We start from the raw sequence: 26,365 nt of genomic DNA, 5'->3' as shown, positions 1-26,365 counted from the left end.
CCGCTCCTCCCCCTCTCTCCTTCTCCCTCCCTCTCCCCCTCTCTCCTTCTCCCTCTCCTCTCCCCCTCTCTCCCCCTCTCTCCTTCTCCCTCTCCTCTCCCCCTCTCTCCTTCTCCCTCTCCTCTCCCCCTCTCTCCTTCTCCCTCTCCTCTCCCCCTCTCTCCTTCTCCCTCTCCTCTCCCCTCTCTCCTTCTCCCTCTCCTCTCCCCCTCTCTCCTTCTCCCTCTCCTCTCCCCCTCTCTCCTTCTCCCTCTCCTCTCCCCCTCTCTCCTTCTCCCTCTCCTCTCCCCCCTCTCTCCTTCTCCCCTCTCCTCTCCCCTCTCTCCTTCTCCCTCTCCTCTCCCCCTCTCTCCTTCTCCCTCTCCTCTCCCCCTCTCTCCTTCTCCCTCTCCTCTCCCCCTCTCTCCTTCTCCCTCTCCTCTCCCCCTCTCTCCTTCTCCCTCTCCTCTCCCCCTCTCTCCTTCTCCCTCTCCTCTCCCCCTCTCTCCTTCTCCCTCTCCTCTCCCCCTCTCTCCTTCTCCCTCTCCTCTCCCCCTCTCTCCTTCTCCCTCCCCTCTCCCCCTCTCTCCTTCTCCCTCCCCTCTCCCCCTCTCTCCTTCTCCCTCCCCTCTCCCCCTCTCTCCTTCTCCCTCCCCTCTCCCCCTCTCTCCTTCTTCTCCCTCCCCTCTCCCCCTCTCTCCTTCTCCCTCCCCTCTCCCCCTCTCTCCTTCTTCTCCCTCCCCTCTCCCCCTCTCTCCTTCTTCTCCCTCCCCTCTCCCCCTCTCTCCTTCTTCTCCCTCCCCTCTCCCCCTCTCTCCTTCTTCTCCCTCCCCTCTCCCCCTCTCTCCTTCTTCTCCCTCCCCTCTCCCCCTCTCTCCTTCTCCCTCTCCCCTCTCCCCCTCTCTCCTTCTCCCTCTCCCCTCTCCCCCTCTCTCCTTCTCCCTCTCCCCTCTCCCCCTCTCTCCTTCTCCCTCTCCCCTCTCCCCCTCTCTCCTTCTCCCTCTCCCCTCTCCCCCTCTCTCCTTCTCCCTCTCCCCTCTCCCCCTCTCTCCTTCTCCCTCTCCCCTCTCCCCCTCTCTCCTTCTCCTTCTCCCTCTCCCCTCTCCCCCTCTCTCCTTCTCCCTCTCCCCTCTCCCCCTCTCTCCTTCTCCCTCTCCCCTCTCTCCTTCTCCCTCTCCCCTCACTGTCAGAGACACAGACACTGACAGACAGACAGAGAGATAGAGACACACTGAGGTGGGTGGGGCCCGTCCCAGCACGCTGTTGGAGCGCTCTCGGTGCTGCAGTCGGTAAGTAGAAAATGTTTTATTTATTGATTTTAAAAAATTTTTGAAAACATTTTTCATTAATTTTTGTGGATTGGTTGATTTATTGATGTATTTATCATTTATTATTGATGATGGCTCTTTATTTGTAAAACTGAAGTGTTTAATGTTTGTAAACTTCCCTTTAAATCCCCACCCCCCCATTCCCTACGCCTGATTTGTAACCTGTGCCTGATTTTCTAAGTGTAGGCGAGGTTTTTCTGAACGTACAAAAATCTACACTTACTCCATTCTAAGTTAGTTTGGAGTAAGTTTTCATTGCCTAAACTTTCAAAACGGGTGTAAGTGGCCGGACACGCCCCCTTTTGGGGAAAAAAAATATGTTTCAAACTAAAACTGTTTTAACTGACTAGAACTGGAGCAAACTAAATGCTGAGAATTGCAATTTCTAAGATACTCCATTCTAAACCAGTTGCTCCAAAAAAAACAGGAGCAATTCGGGCCGAAACTTGGCCCCTAGATGTGTATCTTTAATATGAATGTTAATAGCTGTTGCTCATTAGATTTTTTTTTTGTCCTTTCTGTTTTGCCAGCTTGTAAGTAAAGCAAATGTACAGTTCTGTCTAGTAGTGTTACATCTCAATGGCAGAGAAATTCTCCAGTCTCTGACATTTGGTGGTATATGATGACTGCAGATGCATAAAAGTCGGTTCGGCCAACCAGAAATAAGATTTCCAATTGGCGTTGTCTCGAGCCTCACATATCAGCAACTCCCTAGGTAGTGAGGAGAGTTGCTCTTTTCACCTTGAATCCACCCAGCTGATGTAAATAATATTGATTTTTGGCCTGTTGAAGATTTTAATGACATTTTCCGATTGTGAAGGCTTTGTTTTTTGACGTGTTGTATAAAAAACAGCTTGGACTAGGTAAATTTACTGGAACTTTTTGCCTTGTGTTTAGTTCACTGGTTTCAAGTGTGTTTCTATATCACTACAGTGAAATATAACTCAGTGAAGAATGAGGTTTGCTTGTAAAGAAACTCAGCTTAAGAGCTCTTAATATTCAAATACTAGTATTTTGGTTTTGGGAAACAGTTTAAATTATTGTTGAAGGTATTGCCCTTCTGATTTAAAAAAAACCAAATTTACAATAAATGCAATTTGTGATGTTCCCTGAAAATTATTATTGTCAGCGTGGTTATCTTTTTATCAGAGGGATCAGTCAGATAGCTGGGGTCTCGTACTCTTCCTGGTGTGTACACGAGTGGTTTGAAGGTAGACTGATAACCCCAAGGCACGTCTTTCAAGTCACTTTAAGCATAGGATTACGTTTTGCTTCATTGGAGATATGGGCCTGCTTATGGAAATGGCCTTTCACAGTGAATATGAATAAAGTTGGGAGAGAAGCTTTAATTGTAACATTGATTACAACAGAAATTACACTGGCTGGCAGCTGCTTAGAACTGTACCCAGTTTGGGGGAAAACATAGCTGGCAGAAAGTCTTATTTAAAACTTGCTTATAATTGAAGATTTAATTCCGAACCATTGCAAGAAGTCTGTAGTATTGCTGATGAACATTTGAAACCTTTTCCGATTGAATCTTGTTTTGAAAGGAAGAATTGTTTTAATGGATGGCCTGTTTATGGTTGGAGGAAATTGACGTAGGCCTGGAAAATACAGTGGATTTTCTAAAAAGCATTGCGCTTCAAAAAGCTAAGATTTGGCTGGATGTTATTTTGGAAATTCGGTTTTAAAATTTATTGTAATTGCATGGAGGTATTGTTGGCCAATAGAGGGTGCTCTGCAGCCAGTTGGCGAGAGGCGACAGTCCAGGGTGCGTGGAGGCCTACAAAAGGCCGCGAGACAAGGAGTCGGGCAGCGTCGGCGAGAGGCGACAGTCCGGGGTACGTGGAGGCCTACAAAAGGCCGCGAGACAAGGAGTCGGGCAGCGTCGGCGAGAGGCGACAGTCCAGGGTGCGTGGAGGCCTACAAAAGGCCGCGAGACAAGGAGTCGGGCAGCGTCGGCGAGAGGCGACAGTCCAGGGTGCGTGGAGGCCTACAAAAGGCCGCGAGACGAGTCGGGCAGCTTCGGCGAGAGGCGACAGTCCGGGGTGCGTGGAGGCCTACAAAAGGCCGCGAGACGAGTCGGGCAGCTTCGGCGAGAGGCGACAGTCCGGGGTGCGTGGAGGCCTACAAAAGGCCGCGAGACGAGTCGGGCAGCTTCGGCGAGAGGCGTGCCTGTGCAGCTACAGGAAGAAGGCAAAAAAGAAGTAGAAAGAAATAGAAAGGTGATGTCACAGCCAAGGGGGTAAGTGATTGGCTGGTGACTGGTAAGTAGTTTTTCTTTTTTCTCTCCTAGATTAGTGAGTAACTTTTAGCATTGTTGTTGCCAATTTAAGTTAATCTAAGGGTTAAGTCATGGCAGGAGAGCTCGGACACGTGATATGCTCCTCCTGTACTATGTGGGAACTCCGGGACACTTCCAGTGTCCCTGACGACTACATCTGCGGGAAGTGTATCCGCCTCCAGCTCCTGACAGACCGCGTTGCAGAATTGGAGCTGAGGATGGATTCACTCTGGAGCATCCACGATGCTGAGAATGACGTGAATAGCACGTTTAGTAAGTTGGTCTTACCGTAGGTAAAGGGTCCACAGCCAGATAGGGAATGGAAGACCAACAGGAAGAACAGTGCAAGGAAGGTAGTGCAGGGATCCCCTGCGGTCAGCTCACTGCAAAACAGGTACACTGCTTTGAGTACTGTTGAGGGGGATGACTCATCAGGGGGGAGCAGCAGCAGCCAAGTTTATGGCACTGTGGCTGGCTCTGCTGCACAGAAGTGCAGGAAAAAGATTGGGAGAGCGATAGTGATAGGGGATTCAATTGTAAGGGGAATAGATAGGCGTTTCTGCGGCCGCAACCGAGACTCCAGGATGGTATGTTGCAAGGGTCCTGGTGCAAGGGTCAAGGATGTCTCGGAGCGGGTGCAGGACATTCTGAAAAGGGAGGGCAAACAGCCAGTTGTCATGGCGCACATTGGTACTAACGATATAGGTAAACGGGATGAGGTCCTATGAGACGAATTTAAGGAGCTAGGAGCTAAATGAAAAAGCAGAACCTCAAAAGTAGTAATCTTGGGATTGCTACCAGTGCCACGTGCTAGTCAGAGTAGGAATCGCAGGATAGCGCAGATGAATACGTGGCTTGAGCAGTGGTGCAGCAGGGAGGAATTCAAATTCCTGGGGCATTGGAACCGGTTCTGGGGGAGGTGGGACCAGTACAAACCGGACGGTCTGCACCTAGGCAGGACTGGAACCAATGTCCTAGGAGGAGTATTTGCTAGTGCTGTTCGGGAGGAGTTAAACTAATATGGCAGCGGGATGGGAACCAATGCAGGGAGACAAAGGGAAACAAAATGGAGACAGAAGCAAAAGACAGAAAGGAGATGAGTAAAAGTGGAGGGCAGAGAAACCCAAGGCAAAAAACAAAAAGGGCCACTTTGCAGCAAAATTCTAAAGGGTCTAAGTGGGTTAAAAAGGCAAGCCTGAAGGCTCTGTGCCTGAGGAGTATTCAGAATAAGGTGGACGAATTAACTGTGCAGATAGCAGTTAACGGATGAGATGTGGTTGGCATCACGGAGACATGGCTCTAGGGTGACCAAGGCTGGGAACTCAACATTTAGGAAGGATAGACAGAAAGGACAAGGAAGCGGGGTGGCATTGCTGGTTAAAGAGGAAATTAATGCAATTGTTAGGAAAGACATTAGCTTGGATGATGTGGAATCGGTATGGATGGAGCTACAGAATACCAAGGGGCAGAAAACGCTGGTGGGAGTTGTGCACAGACCTCCAAACAGTAGTAGTGATGTTGGGGAGGGCATAAAACAGGAAATTAAGGGTGCATGCAATAAAGGTGCAGTAGTTATCATGGGTGACTTTAATATGCATATAGATTGGGCGAACCAAACTGGAAACAATACGGTGGAGGAGGATTTCCTGGAGTGCATAAGGGATGGTTTTCTAGACCATTATGTCGAGGAACCAACAAGGGGGGGAGGCCATCTTAGATTGGGTGTTGTGTAATGAGAGGGGATTAATTAGCAATCTCGTTGTGCAAGGCCCTTTGGAGAAGAGTGACCATAATATGGCGGAATTCTACATTAGGATGGTGAATGAAACAGTTAATTCAGAGACCATAGTCCAGAACTTAAAGAAGGGTAACTTTGAAGGTATGAGGCGTGAATTGGCTTGGATAGATTGGCGAGTGATACTTAAGGGGTTGACAGTGGATGGGCAATGGCAGACATTTAGAGACCGCATGGAGGAACTACAACAATTGTACATCCCTGTCTGGCATAAAAATAAAAAAGGGAAGGTGGCTCAACCGTGGCTATCAAGGGAAATCAGGGATAGTATTAAAGCCAAGGAAGTGGCATACAAATTGGCCAGAAATAGCAGTGAACCCGGGGACTGGGAGAAATTTTGAACTCAGTAAAGGAGGACAAAGGGTTTGATTAGGGCAGGGAAAATAGAGTATGAGAGGAAGCTTGCAGGGAACATTAAAATGGACTGCAAAAGCTTCTATAGATATGTAAAGAGAAAAAGGTTACTAAAGACAAACATGGGTCCCCTGCAGTCAGAATCAGGGGAAGTCATAACTGGGAACAAAGAAATGGCAAACCAATTGAACAAGTACTTTGGTTCGGTATTCACAAAGGAGGACACAAACAACCTTCTGGATATAAAAGGGGTCAGAGGGTCTAGTAAGAAGGAGGAACTGAGGGAAATCCTTATTAGTCGGGAAATTGTGTTGGGGAAATTGATGGGATTGAAAACCGATAAATCCCCAGGGCCTGATGGTCTGCATCCCAGAGTACTTAAGGAGGTGGCCTTGGAAATAGCGGATGCATTGACAATCATTTTCCAACATTCCATAGACTCTGGATCAGTTCCTATGGAGTGGAGGGTAGCCAATGTAACCCCACTTTTTAAAAAAAGGAGGGAGAGAAAGCAGGGAATTATAGACCGGTCAGCCTGACATCAGTAGTGGGGAAATTGATGGAATCAATTATTAAGGATGTCATAGCAGTGCATTTGGAAAGAGGTGACATGATAGGTCCAAGTCAGCATGGATTTGTGAAAGGGAAATCATGCTTAACAAATCTTCTGGAATTTTTTGAGGATGTTTCCAGTAGAGTGGATAAAGGAGAACCAGTTGATGTGGTGTATTTGGACTTTCAGAAGGCTTCCGACAAAGTCCCACACAAGAGATTAGTGTGCAAAGTTAAAGCACATGGGATTGGGGGTAATGTGCTGACGTGGATTGAAAACTGGTTGGCAGACAGGAAGCAAAGAGTAGGAGTAAATGGGTACTTTTCAGAATGGCAGGCAGTGACTAGTGGGGTACTGCAAGGTTCTGTGCAGGGGCCCCAGCTATTTACATTGTACATTAATGATTTAGACGAGGGGATTAAATGTAGTATCTCCAAATTTGCGGATGACACCAAGTTGGGTGGCAGTGTGAGCTGTGAGGAGGATGCTATGAGGTTGCAGAGTGACTTGGATAGGTTCGGTGAGTGGGCAAATACATGGCAGATGAAGTATAATGTGGATAAATGTGAGGTTATCTACTTTGGTGGTAAAAACAGAGAGACAGACGATTATCTGAATGGTGACAGATTAGGAAAAGGGGAGGTGCAACGAGACCTGGGTGTCATGGTACATCAGTCATTGAAGGTTGGCATGCAGGTACAGCAGGCGGTTAAGAAAGCAAATGGCATGTTGGCCTTCATAGCGAGGGGATTTGAGTACAGGGGCAGGGAGGTGTTACTACAGTTGTACAGGGCCTTGGTGAGGCCACACCTGGAGTATTGTGTACAGTTTTGGTCTCTTAACTTGAGGAAGGACATTCTTGCTATTGAGGGAGTGCAGCGAAGGTTCACCAGACTGATTCCCGGGATGGCAGGACTGACATATCAAGAAAGACTGGATCAACTGGGCTTGTATTCACGAGTTCAGAAGAATGAGAGGGGATCTCATAGAAACATTTAAAATTCTGACGGGTTTAGACGGGTTAGATGCAGGAAGAATGTTCCCAATGTTGGGAAGTCCAGAACCAGGGGTCACAGTCTAAGGATAAGGGGTAAGCCATTTAGGACCGAGATAAGGAGAAACTTCTTCACCCAGAGAGTGGTGAACCTGTGGAATTCTTTACCACAGGAAGTTGTTGAGGCCAATTCACTAAATATATTCAAAAAGGAGTTAGATGTAGTCCTTACTACTGAAGTTGCATGTTCAGCCATGAACTCATTGAATGGCGGTGCAGGCTCAAAGGGCCAAATTGCCTACTCCTGCACCTATTTTCTGTGTTTCTGTGTCAAGTAGTATTAAGGAAATAGACATGGGCTAAACAGAAAAAATGAAGGTTTGAGAAAAGAAAAATAAATAAAAAATAACATTTACTGATTGTCGTACTGAGCATTCAATTTTATCTAAAGGCACAGCATATTAATGAGTCAAATCATTTTTTTCAAAATGATGCAATTTATTCTTTTTGCAGACATTTTGCAGTACAGGTACAATGTCCAGAAAACCGGAATTGTCCGAAAACCGGACATTATTTTACGAAAGCGCATTTCAGATCGAATAGTTCGCCGTGCGATCGGTCCGAGCCTTGCCGAATGACCCTCGACCCTGACCCACGTGTGACCCGACCCGCCCTGACTCATGCGCTGTTTTAATGTCTGGAAAAATATGAAAACTGGCACGGCCTTGGTCCCGAAATTGCCGAGTTTGGACGTCGGATTTTCTTCTCCGAAATCCGGAAAAACTCAAAAAATCGGGATGGCCTCAGTCCCGAGGTTGCCGGATTCGGGACGTTGTATCTGTATTAAGCATGCATATTTAGGATTTGGTAGCTGTTATCTTTGTGGCTAATAGCTGGTATCTAATGCTTTATCAAATATTCATGATAGAATTAATAGCTGAAGTGAGAAATTAATTCTCGTTAGAAATTCCAGATATTTGGACAGTTCCATATTAAGGTAAACCGAGTGTGGAACTGAATATTTTTGTTTACATGCTCTTAATTAGGATCAGTATTTAACTTAATAGAAACTTCTAAGTAATGCTATTTACTGGTTTTCAAAATGTAAGGAATTTTCTTTGTGCCACTAAAGATTAGTATCAATCTTAAAAAAAAAAGTCTGAAATAAAATGCATAAAGGATTAAAATATTAAGTTCGCGTGTTCGGCTATACATGCGCTAAATCCTAAAGTTGTGGTCAGTATCAAAGGCAAAATGATGGCGAACGCTGCCAGTTAGGGTTAGCTGTAAATTCCAGGCTATTATCTTCCCCCTATCCTGGTGTGGCTGTATCACCAACAGGAGTCACACTCCAAATATCACTCTATGTAAATATCAAGTTTAAATTAAACTTTTTAAAATCAACTCGTATGTGGAACGCTGTCTTTAAAAATTAGCATGTAGGTAATTTACTACTTGTGTTTGATGATCAATCTATCCATCTAAACTACCCAAGTGCTTAATTAGTTGGAAGTAGAAAAATATTAGAGTATCTCCAAATGAATACAAACATATTATATAAGTGCTACATTTTTTGAAGATTCATATCTTTGTACTTAAACCATTTTGAATGATATCAATAACATATTTTATCCATGAATAACTGGCATAAGGGATGTTGGTGACATTTTAATTGATTATGAAAGCTTGCAGTTCTTTTCTCTTTTCTCTTTACTATCATTTTCATATATGTATTTTTAAAGGAAAGGAATAGATATTGCACTTGATCTTGGAGTCCCCAGAAATTCAACCATAAAAGGTGTTTGTGAACTTGTTTCCCTTCTGGCAGGTGTTTGCTATTGCACCTTTCCCATATGTGACATTTTTATAAGAACATAAGAACATAAGAATTAGGAACAGGATTAGGCCATCTCGACCCTCGAGCCTGCTCCGCCATTCAATAAGATCATGGCTGATCTGGTCGTGGACTCAGCTCCACTTACCCGCCCTCTCCCCGTAACCCTTAATTCCCTTATTGCTTAAAAATCTATCTATCTTTGACTTGAAAACATTCAATGAGCCAGCCTCAACTGCTTCCTTGGGCAGAGAATTCCACAGATTCACAACTCTCTGGGAGAAGAAATTCTTTCTCAACTCAGTTTTAAATTGGCTCCTCTGTATTTTGAGGTTGTGCCCCCTAGTTCTAGTCTCCCCCACCAATGGAAACAACCTCTTGGCCTCTATCTTGTCTATCCCTTTCATGATTTTAAATGTTTCTATAAGATCACCCCTCATCCTTCTGAACTCCAAGGAGTAAAGACCCAGTCTACTCAATCTATCATCATAAGTTAACCCCCTCATTTCTCGAATCAGCCTAGTGAATCGTCTCTGTACCCCTTCCAAAGCTAGTATATCCTTCCTTAAGTAAGGTGACCAAAACTGCACGCAGTACTCCAGGTGCGGCCTTACCAATACCTTATACAGTTGCAGCAACACCTCCCTGCTTTTGTACTCCATCCCTTTCGCAATGAAGGCCAACATTCCATTCGCCTTCCTGATTACCTGCTGCACCTGCAAACTAACCTTTTGGGATCATGCACAAGGACACCCAGGTCCCTCTGCACCACACCACAGTAATTTCTCCCCATTCAAATAATATTCCCTTTTATTGTTTTTTTTCCCAAGGTGGATGACCTCACACTTTCCGACATTGTATTCCATCTGCCAAACCTTAGCCCATTCGCTTAACCTATCCAAATCTCCTTGTAGCCTCTCTGAGTCCTCTACACAACCCGCTTTTCCACTAATCTTTGTGTCATCTGCAAATTTTGTTGCACTACACTCTGTCCCCTCCTCTAGGTCATCTATGTATATTGTAAACAGTTGTGGTCCCAGCACTGATCCCTGTGGCACACCACTAACCACTGATTTCCAACCGGAAAAGGACCCATTTATCCCGACTCTCTGCTTTCTGTTAGCCAGCCAATTCTCTATCCATGCTAATACATTTCCTCTGACTCTGCGTACCTTTATCTTCTGCAGTAACCTTTTGTGTGGCACCTTATCGAATGCCTTTTGGAAATCTAAATACACCACATTCATCGGTACACCTCTATCCACCATGCTCGTTATATCCTCAAAGAATTCCAGTAAGTTAGTTAAACATGATTTCCCTTTCATGAATCCATGCTGCGTCTGCTTGATTGCACTATTCCTATCCAGATGTCCCGCTATTTCTTCCTTGATGATAGTTTCATGCATTTTCCCCACTACAGATGTTAAACTAAGCGGCCTATAGTTACCTGCCTTTTGCCTGCCCCCTTTTTTTAAACAGAGGCGTTACATTAGCTGATCTCCAATCCGCTGGTACCTCCCCAGGGTCCAGAGAATTTTGGTAGATTATAACAAATGCATCTGCTATAACTTCCGCCATCTCTTTTAATACCCTGGGATGCATTTCATCAGGACCAGGAGACTTGTCTACCTTCAATCCCATTAGTCTGTCCAGCACTACCTCCCTAGTGATAGTGATCATCTCAAGGTCCTCCCTTCCCACATTCCTATGACCAGCAATTTTTGGCATGGTTTTTGTGTCTTCCACTGTGAAGACGGAAGCAAAATAATTGTTTGAGGTCTCAGCCATTTCCACATTTCCCATTATTAAATCCCCCTTTTCATCTTCTAAGGGACCAACATTTACTTTAGTCACTCTTTTCCGTTTTATATATCTGTAAAAGCTTTTACTATATCTTTTTATGTTTTGCGCAAGTTTACCTTCGTAATCTATCTTCCCTTTATTGCTTTTTTAGTCATTCTTTGCTGTTGCTTAAAATCTTCCCAATCCTCTAGTTTCCCACTAACCTTGGCCACCTTATACGCATTGGTCTTTGATTTGATACTTTCCTTTATTTCCTTGGTTATCCACGGCTGGTTATCTCTTCTCTTACCACCCTTCTTTTTCACTGGAATATATTTTTGTTGCGCATTATGAAAGAGCTCCTTAAAAGTCCTCCACTGTTCCTCAATTGTGCCACCGTTTAGTCCTTGTTTCTAGTCTACTTTAGCAAACTCTGCCCTCATCCCACTGTAGTCCCCTTTGTTTAAGCATTGTACTCTCGTTTCTGACACAACTTCCTCATCCTCAATCTGTATTACAAATTCAACCATATTGTGATCACTCATTCCTTTTACGAGGAGATCGTTTATTTTTCCTGTCTCGTTACACAGGACCAGATCCAAAATGGCGTGCTCCCTTGTCGGCTTTGTTACATACTGTTCTAAGAAACAATCCCGTATGCATTCTATGAATTCCTCCTCCAGGCTACCCCCTGCGATTTGATTTGACCAATCGATATGTAGGTTAAAATCCCCCATAACTACTGCCGTTCCTTTTTCACATGCCTCCATTATTCCCTTGATTATTGCCCGCCCCACCATGAAGTTATTATTTGGGGGCCTATAAACTACGCCGACCAGTGAAATCATTCTCCTTACTATCTCTAATCTCCACCCACAATGATTCAACATTTTGTTCATTGGAGCCAATATCATCCCTCACAACTGCCCTGATATCATCCCTTATTAACAGAGCTACCCCACCTCCCTTCCCTTCCTGCCTATCTTTCCGAATTGTCAGATACCCCTGTACGTTTAATTCCCAGTCCTGGCCACCTTGCAACCATGTCTCTGTAATGGCCACCAAATCATACCCATTTGTAATGATTTGTGCCGTCAACTCATTTACTTTATTTCTAATGCTGCGTGCATTTTGGTAGAGTGTTTTCATCCTAGTTTTTAAACCATGATTTTTAGTTTTTACCCCTCCTGCAGCCCTTTTATATTCAGTGGTCCTTTTTGTTTCTTGCCTTTGGTTTCTCTGCCCCCCACTTTTACTCATCTCTTTTCTGTCTTTTGTTTTTGTCTCCTTTTTGTTTCCCTCTGTCTCCCTGTATTGGTTCCCATCCCCCTGCCATATTAGTTTAACTCCTCACCAACAGCACGAGCAAACACTCCCCCTAGGACATTGGTTCCATTCCTGCCCAAGTGCAGACCGTCCGGTTTGTACTGGTCCCACCTCCCCCAGAACCTGTTCCAATGCCCCACGAATTTGAATCCCTCTCTGCTGCACCACTGCTCAAGCCACGTATTCATCTGTGCTATCCTGCAATTCCTACTCTGACTAGCACGTGACACTGGTAGCAATCCCGAGATTACTACTTTTGAGGTCCTACTTTTTAATTTAACTCCTAGCTCCTTAAATTCGTCTCGTAGGACCTTATCTCTTTTTTTACCTATGTCGTTGGTACCAATGTGCACCATGACAACTGGCTGTTCTCCCTCCCTTTTCAGAATGTCCTGCACTCGCTCGGAGACATCCTTGACCCTTGCACCAGGGAGGCAACATACCATCCTGGACTCTCGATTGCGGCCGCAGAAACGCCTATCTATTCCCCTTATGATTGAATCCCCTATCACTATCGCTCTCCCACTCTTTTTTATGCCCTCCTGTACAACAGAGCCAGCCACGGTGCCATGAACTTGCCTGCTGTTGCTCTCCCCTAATGAGTCATCTCCCTCAACAGCACTCAAAACAGTGTATCTGTTTTGCAGGGGGATGACCACAGGGGACCCCTGCACTACCTTCTTTGTACTACTCTTCCTGCTGGTCTTCCATTCCCTAGCTGGCTGTGGATCCTTCTCATGCGGTAAGACCAACTCACTACACGTGCCACTTATGTCATTCTCAGCATCGTGGATGCTCCAGAGTGAATCCACCCTCAGCTCCAATTCCGCAACGCGGTCCATCAGGAGATGGAGGCGGATACACTTCTTACACATGTAGTCGTAAGGGACACCGGAAGCGTCCCTGAGTTCCCACATGGCACAGGAGGAGCATATCACGTGACCGATCTCTCCTGCCATGCCTTAACCCTTAGATACCCTTATACACTCCCAATACTTAGGAATTAATGGACACAAATTCCATAAGAGTTTTGAGCCTGTGGTCTGTCTTGAGCAAGGAAGTGGTTGAAATCTGGAAGTTGGTATGATGGTAAAGGTCTTCCTTCAGGTGGGAACATAGGAATAGGAGTAGGCTATTTAGCTCCTCGGGCCTTCTCCGCCATTCAATTAGATCATGGCTGACCTGCAGCTCAGCTCCATATTACCTGCCTTTGCTCCATATCCGTTAATACCGATACCAAGCAAAAATGTATCCATCTCAGTTTTGAAAGCTCCAATTGTTCTAGTATCAACAACCTCTTTTTTTGGTGGGGGGGAGTGGCAGGAGGTGGTAGAGGAGAGCAGAGGAGAGGAGGGAAGAGAGAGTTATAAATTTCTATCACCCTTTGTGTGGAAGAAGTGCTTCCTAATTTCACTCTTGAATTGCCTAGCTCCAATCTTAAGGTTATGTCCCTTGTTTTTGATTCCCTCATCAGAGGGAAATAATTTCTCTATATCTAACGAATAACATCCCTTTTAACATTTTAAACACTTTGATCAGATCGCCCCTCTATCTTCTATACACAAGGGAATATAAGCTGAGTTTATGCAACCTGTCCCCGTAATTGAAACCTTTTAAGCCTTGGTATCATTCTGGTGAATTTGTGTTGCGCTGCCTCCAATGTCAGTATATCCTTCCTGAGGGGCAGTGCCTAAAACTGAATGTATATTCCAGATGGGGTCTGACCAAAGCTCCATACAACTGAAGCATAACTTCCTCCCCTTTGAATTCCCGCCCGCTTGAAATAAAGGCCAACATTCCATTAGTTTTTTTGATTACTTTTTGTATCTGTTTACTGCCTTTTAATGATTTTCTGTACTTGGACTCTCAAATCTCTTTGCTTCTCTACGGTCAATAGTTTCTCACGATTTAAAAAGTACTCCAATTTATTTTGTGTTCAAAGTGGATAACCTCACTTTGTACTCCATTTGCCATAGGTTTGCCCAATCACTGAATCTGTCAGTGTCACTTTGCATTACTTACCATGCCTCCTAACTTAGTGTTTTTGCAAACTTGGATATATAACTCTCTCTTCCTTCATCCAAGTATTTAATAAATATGGTGAAAAGTTGAGGCCCCAGAATATATCCCTGGGGAACACCACTTGTCACATCCTGCCAATCAGAGTACCTGTCCTTTATCCCTTCCTCTATCTCTCTCTCTCCTACCTCCCAACCAATTTTCAACCCAAGTCAAAAGGCCAATCCCGTGTACTCTTGTTTTTGCTAACAATATCTTGTGTGACAACCTTATTGACTGACTTCTGGAAGTCCATATAGATAACCCCCATAGACAATCCCTTTTTTTTACCTTATTAGTGACCTTCTCAAAAAAATCAACTAGATTAGACAGTATCAAAAGGTGATCTAGCTTAAATGTTACAAATGTAAATCGTTTGTGTGTGTGTGTGTGTGGTGGGGGGCAGAGAGGGCAGAGTGCTTCATATATACAGTTGTGTTCTAATATAATTTAAATGCTATTTTGGAAATCTCTTGTTCTCATTACTAGTAATGAGGATGGAATAGTGGAATGGAAGTTATGACATTTCAAAATCATCAAACCCTTTCTTAATGATGTGAGTAGAAGATAGTGCTATGGATCAGAGGTGGGACTCAAGCAGCCCTGCTAATCTGGCCATGAAGTTCAGATAATTCCATTCTTTTGTGTTCCTACTGGTTTTTCCTGTTGTTATTTTTGGGGCCATAATCCTAAATCGGAGCATTGAGACCTATTAGTATCCATAGCTTGAGATGTATGCAAATTAATAGAAACATTGATTTAAGCTCTCTGTGGGCAGTGAGACTTCTGCTATATATTTATTAAGAAAGCAAGTTTAAATTGTACATTTAAATATTTTATACTCAACAAAATCTTCATCCAACTGCTTGGAATCAATCACGTGTTCCTGTGTTGTGGAGAAATCTATCTCAATACATTAATTATGAAGGAAACACCATTTCTTTTACATCTTTAGAAAGCAAGTTTGGAAAAAGCATTTATTTTAAGTCAGAAATTACGTCCTCAAAAATGTCCTGTGAAAAAATATTTTATAGTGGGTGTTCTTTAATTCTAAGATCCAATTGAAACTTCTCTTAAGTCTGCATTCCCTTATTTTTGGTGTGCCATAATCAAATATATTTAGCTTTGTCCAGTTTTAAATTGCATGATTGCTTCTGACCAGGCTTCTACCTGCAAAGTATGAAGTCAGCATTGGTTTTCTTTCTCTTCATAATCTAATGTGATTTTAACTTTTCTTTGTAGAGCACTCCATTATTTTGACCTTGCACAAATATCTTGACACCCAGGAACATTGGAGACTGTATCAAAAGTGATTTGTCAGTGGGGCAAAGATTACTTGCAGTCTGCTGCCTTGATTCAACATGGATGCAGTCCAGCTATCTGCAGAAGAGGTGAGTTTTTGCACTAAATTAGAAGCTGATTAATTTGCTCGGGTTTTGCATGGAACTTTCACACTGAAGACAATTTTAATGTTGAATATAAAGTATTTTAACCCTTTCTGAACCACGTTTCCAACTGATTTATTTTGAATTTGCTGGGTGCTTGGAAATGAAAAAGATAGTGCAAGTTTAAAAAAAACTTTACTGATTCCTGCAAGTTTGTAGCATAGAAAAATTATTAAACTAGCAGATGTCCCATGGCATTGTTAATGGTGAGTCCTCTCCTTGTCTGATCTTTGTGCATTTCTCAATCTGTCACCACAATCTGTTTCTGTCACTTTGTGTGTGCATGCGTGATCTCTCTCCCGCCCTCCCTCCTTGTCCCCTCTCTTTCTCTCTCTCTCTCTCTCTCTCTCTCTCCCTCATGCTCGGTCTCAGCCTCTGATGCTCGCTCTGGCTCTCCGATTCAGAGACTGGCTAGGGTGGAAAACCAGTGGTATGCAGTGAGGAGGGAGGAGATATTGTGGGCTTTGAGGGCTGTGAGGGAGAGAGATTGGAGAGCAGTGAAGAGGGAGAATCGGGGGTTTGGAGGGGGGCTCGGAGCATGTCAGTGAGGAGGGAAAGATCGGGGGTTTGGAGGGGGGCTCGGAGCGCGTCAGTGAAGAGAGAGATTGCAGGTTTGGAGGGGGGTCTGGAGCGCATCAGTAAGGAGAGAGATTGCAGGTTTGGAGGGCAGTGAGGAGGGTGGGAGGGATCAGGGGTTTGGAAGGGAGCACTCCTCCTTTTAGCTGGTTTCCTCAGCCCTGGGAAACCTGGCCCACAGGCGTTAAATTCAAATGGCTCCCAAAATCTGAGAAACTGAGCCTCATTTAAATATTAAAATCACCAACCCACCTCTCCAGACCGGGTTACTCGAATGACCCCAAACCAGCCGTGGTTAAACCAGAAGTAGGCGCGTCCGTGATGGGTTGGGGTCAGGTTTCACACATTTAACGATTTTTAATGTTTTCAAATGTAAATATTTTAGTTCAATCTTACTTTAATATTTCTGTCTAGGATTTCCTGTGGGGATTCTCTTACAATCCCCAAAGCTTTCATGCAGCTAAATATTAGAACAAATAGTATGCGTTGGATATTACTTACGCAAGATATATTTTGGACTTGATGTGCCGCTGTCAAATTTTTCTATCTACCATACTATCAAGAGCCAGGCGAATGCAGTTCTAAAACAAGCTGTTAGTAGCTGTGCAAAAATATGGGATGACCCCCACCAATTTTTCTTTCCCGAAAGGAAGGCACATGGCCTTTGACCAGAATTTCTTACAACTACGATTGAAGCTGTCCAGTTTGCTTTCTACCACTTTATATTGTCTACTTAGATCCTGCTGATAATTCCTATCGAAGAAATGTTGATAGCTAAGCTTTGTTACTGTTAATGGGTATTAACTTAAAACTGACTTGTACTGTTTACAGATTCCACTGTACATATAAAAAATTTATTACATGCTGAACATTTAGAATAGGCTGCTTAAATATAAGATGCGATTAGCCATCTTGACATTGGCACTAAAATGCTCCTTTGGGAGACTTGGCTTTCTGACTTTGCAAATTGCAAACCTTGGTCAGAAAGATAGTTAATTGAATTCTTTAAGAAGTTAAGTCGGATTACCTTTTTTGACAAATAATGTTCAGTCCTGGCTTTGTTTAGTTTCGAGGGACTGCCATGATGATGACGATGTTTAAAAAAAAATAAACATATTTATATTCAGTGCTATTGTTTGACTATTTTAAACGAACTCTTTTTTTATCATGACAATAGCATTACCTGTGTCTACCTTTTGTAACCCAAGCCATTACACAAAGACCATCTGTTCTTTCAAACGTGAGCATGGATTCACAGAAGTAGCATTAACTAGATTTGCATATGTGTCCTACACCCCACTGATCAAAACCTGGATTCATAGGCCAGACTGATGCAACTTCCACTCAGCAAGCATCACTCAGTGACAACATTGGAATTCCCAACACTGATCTGCTACAATCCCTGACTACTTATTATATTTATATTTATTTTTTAAATATATTTTTAACTTTTTAAAAATAGAACTTCTTAACATTTAATATGGCTGTGGTGCTCAGACTTTTAGTGTAATTGGCATCCAAATATTGTGTGTGTACAAGCGTGTGCGTCTTTAATTTTTAGCTATGAATAAATCAAAAACGAAATGCTGAGGGTTTTAAGGAAACTCGTGTACAATTATTGGTGCATGATAAAGGTTAAGGGAGCAAATAAATGGGAGCTCTTTAAGAATGATGGATTAAATAGATACAAGTCCATAAACATACACATGATATTAGAGTTTCATCAAAATAGTCACAGATTTCTCACTTTTGGTGGATATATAAGTTGTATCATTTTGAAACGTTGATGATGGGAGTCCAATAACTCTGATGTTCATTAAATCTGCTATGGAATATTCCATATTCTTTTTACTGCATTGCCATCTTATATTGTAGCCATTAGATCCTTCTACATCGACGCTGGAGAAGCTAAGATTAGTCTAGCAGTAGCCAATAAGCTGGCAGATATTTTACAGTTGGTCCCATAGTGCCATTGCTTTTACATTTTTCAAAACCACTGAGCAGGAGTAGACCACATGGTACCTCGAGCCTGCTCCTCCATTCAATAAGATCATGGCTGATCTTCCACCTCAACTCCACTTTCCTTTCCGATCTCCATATCCCTTGATTTCCTTAGAGTCCAAAAATCTATCTAACTCAGCTGTGAAAATCTATCTAACTCAACCATTCAGCATCCACAGCCCTCTGGGGCAGAGAATTCCAAAGAGCCACAACCCTCCGAGTGAAGAAGTTCCTCCTCATCATATTCTTAAATGGCCGACCCTTTATCCTGAGACTAGTTCCAGATTCTCCAGCTGGATTACCCGGTCAATCCCCCTCAGAATTTTATATTTTTAATGAAATCACTTCTCATTCTTCTAAACTACAGAGAGTATAGACCCAATCTACTCAGTCTCTCCACATAGGACAACCCTTGTAAGGGGTGGTTTTCGGGGCGGGGGGTGGGGGGGGTTGCGCAGTCAGCTTTCCCTTCTGACCTTATATGAGCGGTTTCGGATCACTCCCACACCCTTGGTTCTAGATTCTGGAATTATGAAGGGACTGTGACAGACTCGGACAGACAATCGGTTTCAAGGTAGGAAGCAGGTATGGCTTTATTGAGTTTAAAAAGGAAGTAAAAGGCACACCTTTAATAACACACACAGAATAGTAATACCAATACACACTGAGGGGTACAACACATTGAATAAATTGTCAACAAACAACTTGTGGGGAAAAGAATACAGCTTAAACTCTAAATGGGGTAAAGAGGAGAATGCAGATACACTTACACAAGTTATCCCAGCCTCCCCCTCCCAATTCCCCTAACTAACTAAGTTATAACTCTGGGGGTTCAGGGGCTATGCTCACCAATCCCTTTTGACAGTTGCCGGTGAATCGCGGTTTCGGGGTTTGCTGCACTTGGCCTTCTAGGTGAGCCGTACCCCGGACAGAGGAGAGAACTTCGGACTGCGTAGTCTTCAGTTGGGGTGAGTCCGTTGATGCAGTAAGTTGCGTCTTGGATGTATGGGGTAAGTACCCGCTTTCTTTGGTTAGGAATAGTTTTAGTTAGTCCTTTTTGGTAATTTCTCACTCGTTGGTCGTTCAGAAGTAGATTGTAGAGTGGAAATAAGTGTTGATTCTTCGTTTTTTTGCTGAGTTGGTTTCGGTCAAACTTTCTGGTACATAGTTACAAATTAAATTCCCTTTCCTATGAGTCCAAACACTGGGGGGGGGGGGGGTGTCTCCATGAATGCATCCCCTTTTATCCCCTACAGGCCTCGTCTGCCCCATTAAACTCATTTGTGTCCCAAAGTTTTTCCTTCCATTTTAAAAGTGCAGAAAGGGATTATTCTTCTCTGCAGGGGAAAGGTACCAGGAATCTTTGCGAAATATTGGTAAATTCTACACCCTCATCCCAGGGATCAATCTAGTGAACCTTCATTGCATCACCTCTAAGGCAAGTATATCCTTCCTCGGATAAGGAGACCAAAACTGTGCACAGTACTCCAAGTGTGGTCTTACCTAAGCACTGTATAATTGTAGCTAGGCTTCCTTACCCTTTTACTTGTGCCAGCATGGCTCAGTTAAGACATTAAACCGAGGCCCTGTCTGCTTGGGTGGATGTAAAAGGTCCTATGGGACTATTTAGAAGAAAAGCAGGGGAGTTATCCCCGGTGTCCTAGCCAATACTTATTCCTCAATCAACATCACTAAAAAAAACAGATTAGCTGGTCATTATCACATAAGAACATAAGAAATAGGAGCAGGAGTAAGCCATTTGGCCCCTCGAGCCTGCTCCGCCATTTAGTAAGATCATGGTTGATCTGATCAAGGACTCAGCTCCACTTCTCTGCCCGCTTCCATAATCCTTTATTCCCTTATTGCTCAAAAACCTGCCTATCTCCGCCTTAAATATATTCAATGACCCAGCCTCCACAACTCTCTGGGCAGAGAATTCCACAAATTTACAACCCTCTGATAAGAAATTCCTCCTCATCTCAGTTTTAAATGGGCAGCCCCTTATTCTGAGACTATTCCCCCTAGTTTTAGCTTCCCCTTTGAGTGGAAATATCCCTCTCTGCACCACCTTGTCGCACCCCCTCATTATCTTATGTTTCGATAAGATCACCTCTCATGAGTATAGGCCCAATCTACTCAACCTATCTTCATAAGTCAACCCCCTCATCTCCGGAATCAACCTAGTGAATCTTCTCTGAACAGCCTCCAATGCAAGTATATCCTGCCTTAAATACGGAGACCAAAACTGTACACAGTACTCCAAGTGTGGCCTCACCAATACCCTGTACAGTTGTAGCAGGACATCTCTGCTTTTATACTCCATCCCCCTTGCAATAAAAGCCAACATTCCATTTGTCTTCCTGATTACTTGCTGTACCTGCATAGTAACTTTGTATTTCACGCACAAGGACCCCCAGGTCCCTCTGTACTGCAGCACTTTGCAATTTTTCTCCATTTAAATTATAGTTTGCTTTTCTATTTTTTTCTGCCAATGTGGATAACCTCACATTATCCCACATTATACTCCATCTGCCAAATTTTTGCCCACTCACTTAGTATCCAGTGGCAAGGGTAAACCAGGACAACTGGAGACCCGCTTTGCTGCATGGACCTAGTGCGCACACATATCGCAGCGTGGGCTGGCCCTAGCTGCCCCATGGCCCCCTGCTCTTCTGGGCCCCGCACCCTCTTTTGCCACACCTCTGCCAAGATCTCTCACCGTGCCTCTGCCACGATCTCTCGCCGCTGTCTCACCACTCCTCCGCCACGATCTCTCGCCACTCCTCCGCCACAAAACATTTGCCGCACTTCCACCACAATCTCATCGCACCTCCGCACCAAATATTCACCGCACCTCCGCCGCGATATCTTGTCGCATCTCAGCCACGATCTCTCACCGCTCCTCCGCCTCATCGTTCACCGCACCTCTGCCATGATCTCTCGCTGCTCCTTCGCCCCGACCTTTCCACTCCTCTGCTGTGCCTGGGCTCTGCCGATGTTCCTGCCCACACTCTAAACGGCGACCTGGGCCTTGATGACGTTACCCAGTCGCCCACCTCTAAGTCATCGCACATTTGGAACGACTTGCGCTAGAAAGTAGTCGTATACAGGTCAGGGTACTTGCCTGCTGACCAGCTTGCTACTCCATTTTTCAATTCAGATTGGCTACTTCCACTGGCCCCAGACTTGGATGCGGGCCTCAGTGTTGTTTGGCTGGCTGGCTATCTGTTCCCTCTCTTTACACAACATCACAAGATAATTACAGGCAAGGAAAGCCATTTCGCACATCTTAATTCGTCCATCCAGAGAAGTCCTATCATCCCTATTGTAGCATCTAATTGTTAAATAATCGTTGTCCAATAGACCTCGCTGACTAGCCACAGGCATGGTTACAGCAACACTGCACTAATTTTAGTAGAAAATCCAGTATACGCAATACAGGTAAATGTACTTCACGTGTATATGTACTTAACAACCATCTAGCACCATTCAATGTGGAACTGCAGTCTTTCTCTTCCACCAATTTTAGAATTCAGATACAGCATATCTTGTGCAGTTTCTAGGTTTTTGTCCAGCAGTCATAAGCTGTACTTTATCTTCAGAGTGATTGCTGAGAATGTTGACTCGCACAACAAAACGCGCCAGACCTGCCCTTGTTCTCTGTCCATAATACGGTTGGATGCAGCTTGCCTTTGTCATGATGTGCCCTATTGGAGCTGCTTGTTTTTGGTTGGGCTTGCTTTCTTCTTCTGGCTGAGGATAGTTATTCCGATTGGTTGTGTTGACCACGATGGCAGCTCCTTTCTCCATATGTTGTTGCTGGTGCTCTTCATGGTATTGATGTCTGGTGTTTTCACCTATGTTGCACACCATTTTGACATAACTAATAAGCAGTAACCAAGAAAGTAAAGCACACAGTGATTAGCAAACACTCTCACATTCTGCTTTCAATCTTGCCATTTTACCAACAAATCGTCGGTGGTATTTCTCCAGCAACTTTAAGATGTCTACATGGTCCATGCCTCTGAGCCATACAAGAGGGCGGGTATTACTACAGCCCTGTAGACCATGAACTTGGTGGCAGATTTGAGGGCCTGATCTTTGAACACACTTTTCCTCAGGTGGCCGAAGGCTGCACTAGCACACTGAAGGCGGTGTTGAATCTCGTCGTCAATTTCTGCTCTTGTTGATAAGAGGTTCCCTAGCTATGCAAAATGTTCCACGTTGTTCAGAGCTGCGCCATGGATCTTGATGACTGGGGGGTGGGGGGGAGGCAGTGCTGTTCGGCGAGGGCAGGCTGGTGGAGGACCTTTGCCTTACGGATGTTACCAACGATGTCTCTGCAAGATCCTATAAATCTCCTGGGAGGACAGACGCACCAACATTAGCGTCCTCGACCAGGCCAACACCCCCAGCATTAAAGTACTGACCACACTTGATCAACTCCGCTGGGCAGGCCACATTGTCCGCATGCCAGACACGAGACTCCCAAAGCAAGCTCTCTACTCAGAATTTCTTCACGGCAAACGAGCCAAAGGTGGACAGAGGAAACGTTACAAGGACACCCTCAAAGCCTCCCTGATAAAGTGCAACATCCCCACTGACACCTGGGAGTCCCTGGCCAAAGACCGCCCTAAGTGGGGGAAGTGCATACCGGAAGGCGCTGAGCACCTCGAGTCTCATCGCCTTGAGCATGCAGAAATCAAGTGCAGGCAGTGGAAAGAGCGTGCGGCACTCCCTTACCCTAACGTCTATCTGTCCCACCTGTGTCTGACTGTAGTTCTCGTATTGGACTGTTCAGCCACGTAAGGACTCATTTTAAGAGTGGAAGCAAGTCTTCCTCGATTGCGAGGGACTGCCGATGATGATTTACCAACAAATGTACAGAAAGGGTAAAGTACACATGCATACGCCGTATCACTTTGAATACTGTGATCACATGCCCAACAATGGTTTCTATTACTCATTTTTTAATTAACTATCAAAAATGCAATTCGGTATATTTGGATTCCTAATAAGCCCATTGTGGCTAATGTATTGGACAACAGTCTTAAATGATTCCAGAGTTTTTGCATTCACTACTCTTTAGAAATGTATTCCACATTGAAGATTCCCTGTGATGAAGAATTTCTTGATATAGTTCCTAAAATGACCTTTTATTAAATTGAACTAGTGGTCCCTCTCGTTCCACTTCATGCTTTAATTTAAAGTAGTATTCTGGATTAACTTTTTCTGGACCCTTAAAAAAAAATCTTATACCTGTACAAAGTCACCTTTCAGATACTTCCCTTCCAGCCTGGAAATCCCAAATCTATCCAGTGTTTCCTCATAGCTCAGGCCCTTGAATCAGCCTCATGACGATTCTCTGCTCTGCCTCCAGCATTTGAATATATGCCTTTTGTTTCTTCGCAACCAGAACTGGATGCAGTATTCAGGGTGTAGTCTGATCACAGCATTATACAGTTGTATCGTTGCCTCCTCTGAATAGTATTCTACTGTTTTGGCTATGTAGTTCAACATAGATTCTGTTGATCGCCCTGCAATGATTGGACATGTTTAGCAATGAGTCTACTAAGACTCCTATGCGTCTCTCAACTTCATCCTTGGCTAATTAAGCAGCATTCTATGGTACTTTACATTTATTTGCATAAACTTCCATCTCTCCTTGTGTCCCCTCACATGGGGCCCAATTTTCCCCAACCCCCTTTTTCGGCGCATTTACCCTAAATGCAGCGACTTTGCCCACTGGAAACGGCGCCGAAAAAAAGTGGCCCCAGCCTGCCCACTCTGCCGAGTCTTCGGTGTCCCAACGTGGCTTACATAGTGCTGTGGGGGGCGGAGCAACAGCCCAGTGCAGAAACCAGTGCCGGCAGCTGCGCGCACACGCAGTGGTGTGTGGTCCAATGTGCGCGCATACTCATAACGCCGAAACTTGGCATTCGCCCATTTTTAAAGTTCATCACAGTTGCTTTTGATTTCGTGCCAGGAGGAGAGCTCTGAGTCGAATTAACTGCTGAATACAAGCAGCAGTGTCCTGCCTGTTATTTCCTGAAATTAACTGCTGCATGCCTGGAAAAGTGACAGAGGTGCTGTTTGTATGCAAATTAAGGACTGTGTTTGGGATCATTGCAAAAGTGTCTCAGAGGACTGTGTGTTTTGAAAAATCTCAGTTTGACTAAGTGCAGTTGAAAAGTGTCTGAGCATTGCAAAAGTGCTGCTAGTGTCTCAGAGCAGCTGCAGCAATAATGCAGCAACGTACACCAAGAACTAAGAATTTTTTGCATGACGAAGTCAAGTCACTAGTTACTGTCATTGAGAACAGATGGCAGCACTTACATACCTGAGCTGCCTCTCCTAGTTTGGTATCATCAAATTTAACTACCCTGCATTCAGTTTTTGAATTTTCACCTTCTGAATCCATGTAGGCTGTTGAACTATTTATTCTTGCACAGATGATCCTGACGTTTATCCTAATTGATTTTTGTTATTTTACATGGAATGAAAGTAAGACTATTGGATCTGTAGTTGCTTGTGTCTATTTTGCCCCTGTTTTTTGAATTATGAGCACTACATTTGCCTGTTTCTAGTCTACTAAAACATCCCCTGTGTCCATAGACTGGCTTTTAAGAATTCAGTGCTTCACAGATCGCCTCCCTAGTCTCTCAGCACTTTGGGATTTATTTGTTTTAAGTCCATTTAGCCTTTCTAGGACTAAAACACATTTATAGTAAAGTAATTATTTTTGGAATATCTTTGTTTCGAGATGGGATGTTGCTCTTGTCGTTCCCAGTGATTACTTGGAGGAAGTTCGTCATTGAGAATATTTACTATTTAATGCTCATCCTCTATTTCAAGGCAGTTTATGATTTTCACCTCTTCTGACTGCCCTCTTGCTGTGGCTGGGTGATTCTGTTCTTAGTGTGAAGTTTCTATTTGTCACTTTCAATTTCTTGTGGCTCCGTTTTATATGTTTGCATTCCATATCTAACTAGTCTATTTGCATTTTACAGGCCTGGAGGTTTGATGAGGCTTGTCCCTTTCCATTGAATGGAAACCCAGAATCAAACCCCTCAAACCAGTAACTTAACATGTAAAAACTGAGTCACCTGGACTTTGCGGTCTGTAGTCTGGACATGCTAGTCTTGAAAGAGAGTGTCTGCAGCTGTTTTTCCCAGTGAAATTATAGCATTATTGCACTTTTCTGGTGGAGGTTAGATCTTATTTAAAGAAAAAGGAAAATCTTGCCTCTGTCAGGCAATCAAACATTTTTTAACTTGCTTTAATGGGCAAAAACTGTTTCCTCTTAACTCTAGAATCAATACTATAATGATACTGAGAAGATTATTAATTGATTACTATATTATTAACTCCCAAGTATTCCTCAAACCTGTCGGGAAAATAATTGAGTTTGAACGAGTTTCTTTCAGTGTTGGTAATTAAAATTCTTGAATGTGATCATGATACCACTGATTAGCTCAAGAGGTATTTGACAACACTAAGGGCCCAAGTTTCCACATGATAAAAAACGGGCGTCCCTCCGAGCTGGGCGCCCGTTTTTCGCGCCTAAAACGGCGCCGGAAAAAAAACGAGCGATTCTGGAGCGCTTTGCAGCTCCTTGTCTGCTTGGCGCGGCGCCCAGGGGGGGCGGAGTCTACACTCGCGCCAATTTTGTAAATGGGAGGAGGCGGGTACTATTTAAATTAGTTTTTTTCCTGCCGGCAACGCTGCACGTGTGCGTTGGAGTGTTCGCGCATGCTCAGTGTGAAAAAAACATTGGCACTCGGCCATTTTTGTAGTTCTTTGTAGCTGTTTAGTTTTTGAACATTTAAAAAAAAAGTACATTGCCATCAGCACAGAGGCTTCTTGTAACAGTGAGAAGGGTGCAGGAAGCCTCAAAGTTGAAGCAGCCGTTTCCCGACGACCTCCCCCTTTTGCCCGTCGGGAAATGGCTCCTCAATTTCTGAGGCTTCCTGCAGCCTTCTCTCTTTCCCGCCAGCCGTCTGGAACGGCTCTATTTTCCCCCCCCCCCCGTGTTCGGTCGGCTCCCTCCCTCCCG

At 44.2% G+C, this 26,365-nt stretch overlaps 1 protein-coding gene across 1 annotated transcript in view; it reads left to right on the top strand.

Annotated features, from left to right (window-relative positions):
• rbbp8 (retinoblastoma binding protein 8) overlaps positions 1 to 26,365 on the top strand; it is a 290,628-nt gene that overhangs the window by 9,948 nt on the left and 254,315 nt on the right. The window contains exon 2 of the mRNA XM_070875006.1: positions 15,530 to 15,678. The gene's annotated coding sequence lies outside the window, so the exon portion shown is untranslated. The remainder of the gene's footprint in view (positions 1 to 15,529; positions 15,679 to 26,365) is intronic.

This window comes from Pristiophorus japonicus, chromosome 1 (assembly GCF_044704955.1).
Source record: "Pristiophorus japonicus isolate sPriJap1 chromosome 1, sPriJap1.hap1, whole genome shotgun sequence".
In the NCBI taxonomy this organism is placed as follows: Eukaryota; Metazoa; Chordata; class Chondrichthyes; family Pristiophoridae; genus Pristiophorus; species Pristiophorus japonicus.
Note: the sequence above shows the minus strand (reverse complement) of the source record. Positions and strands in the feature narration are given on the sequence as shown.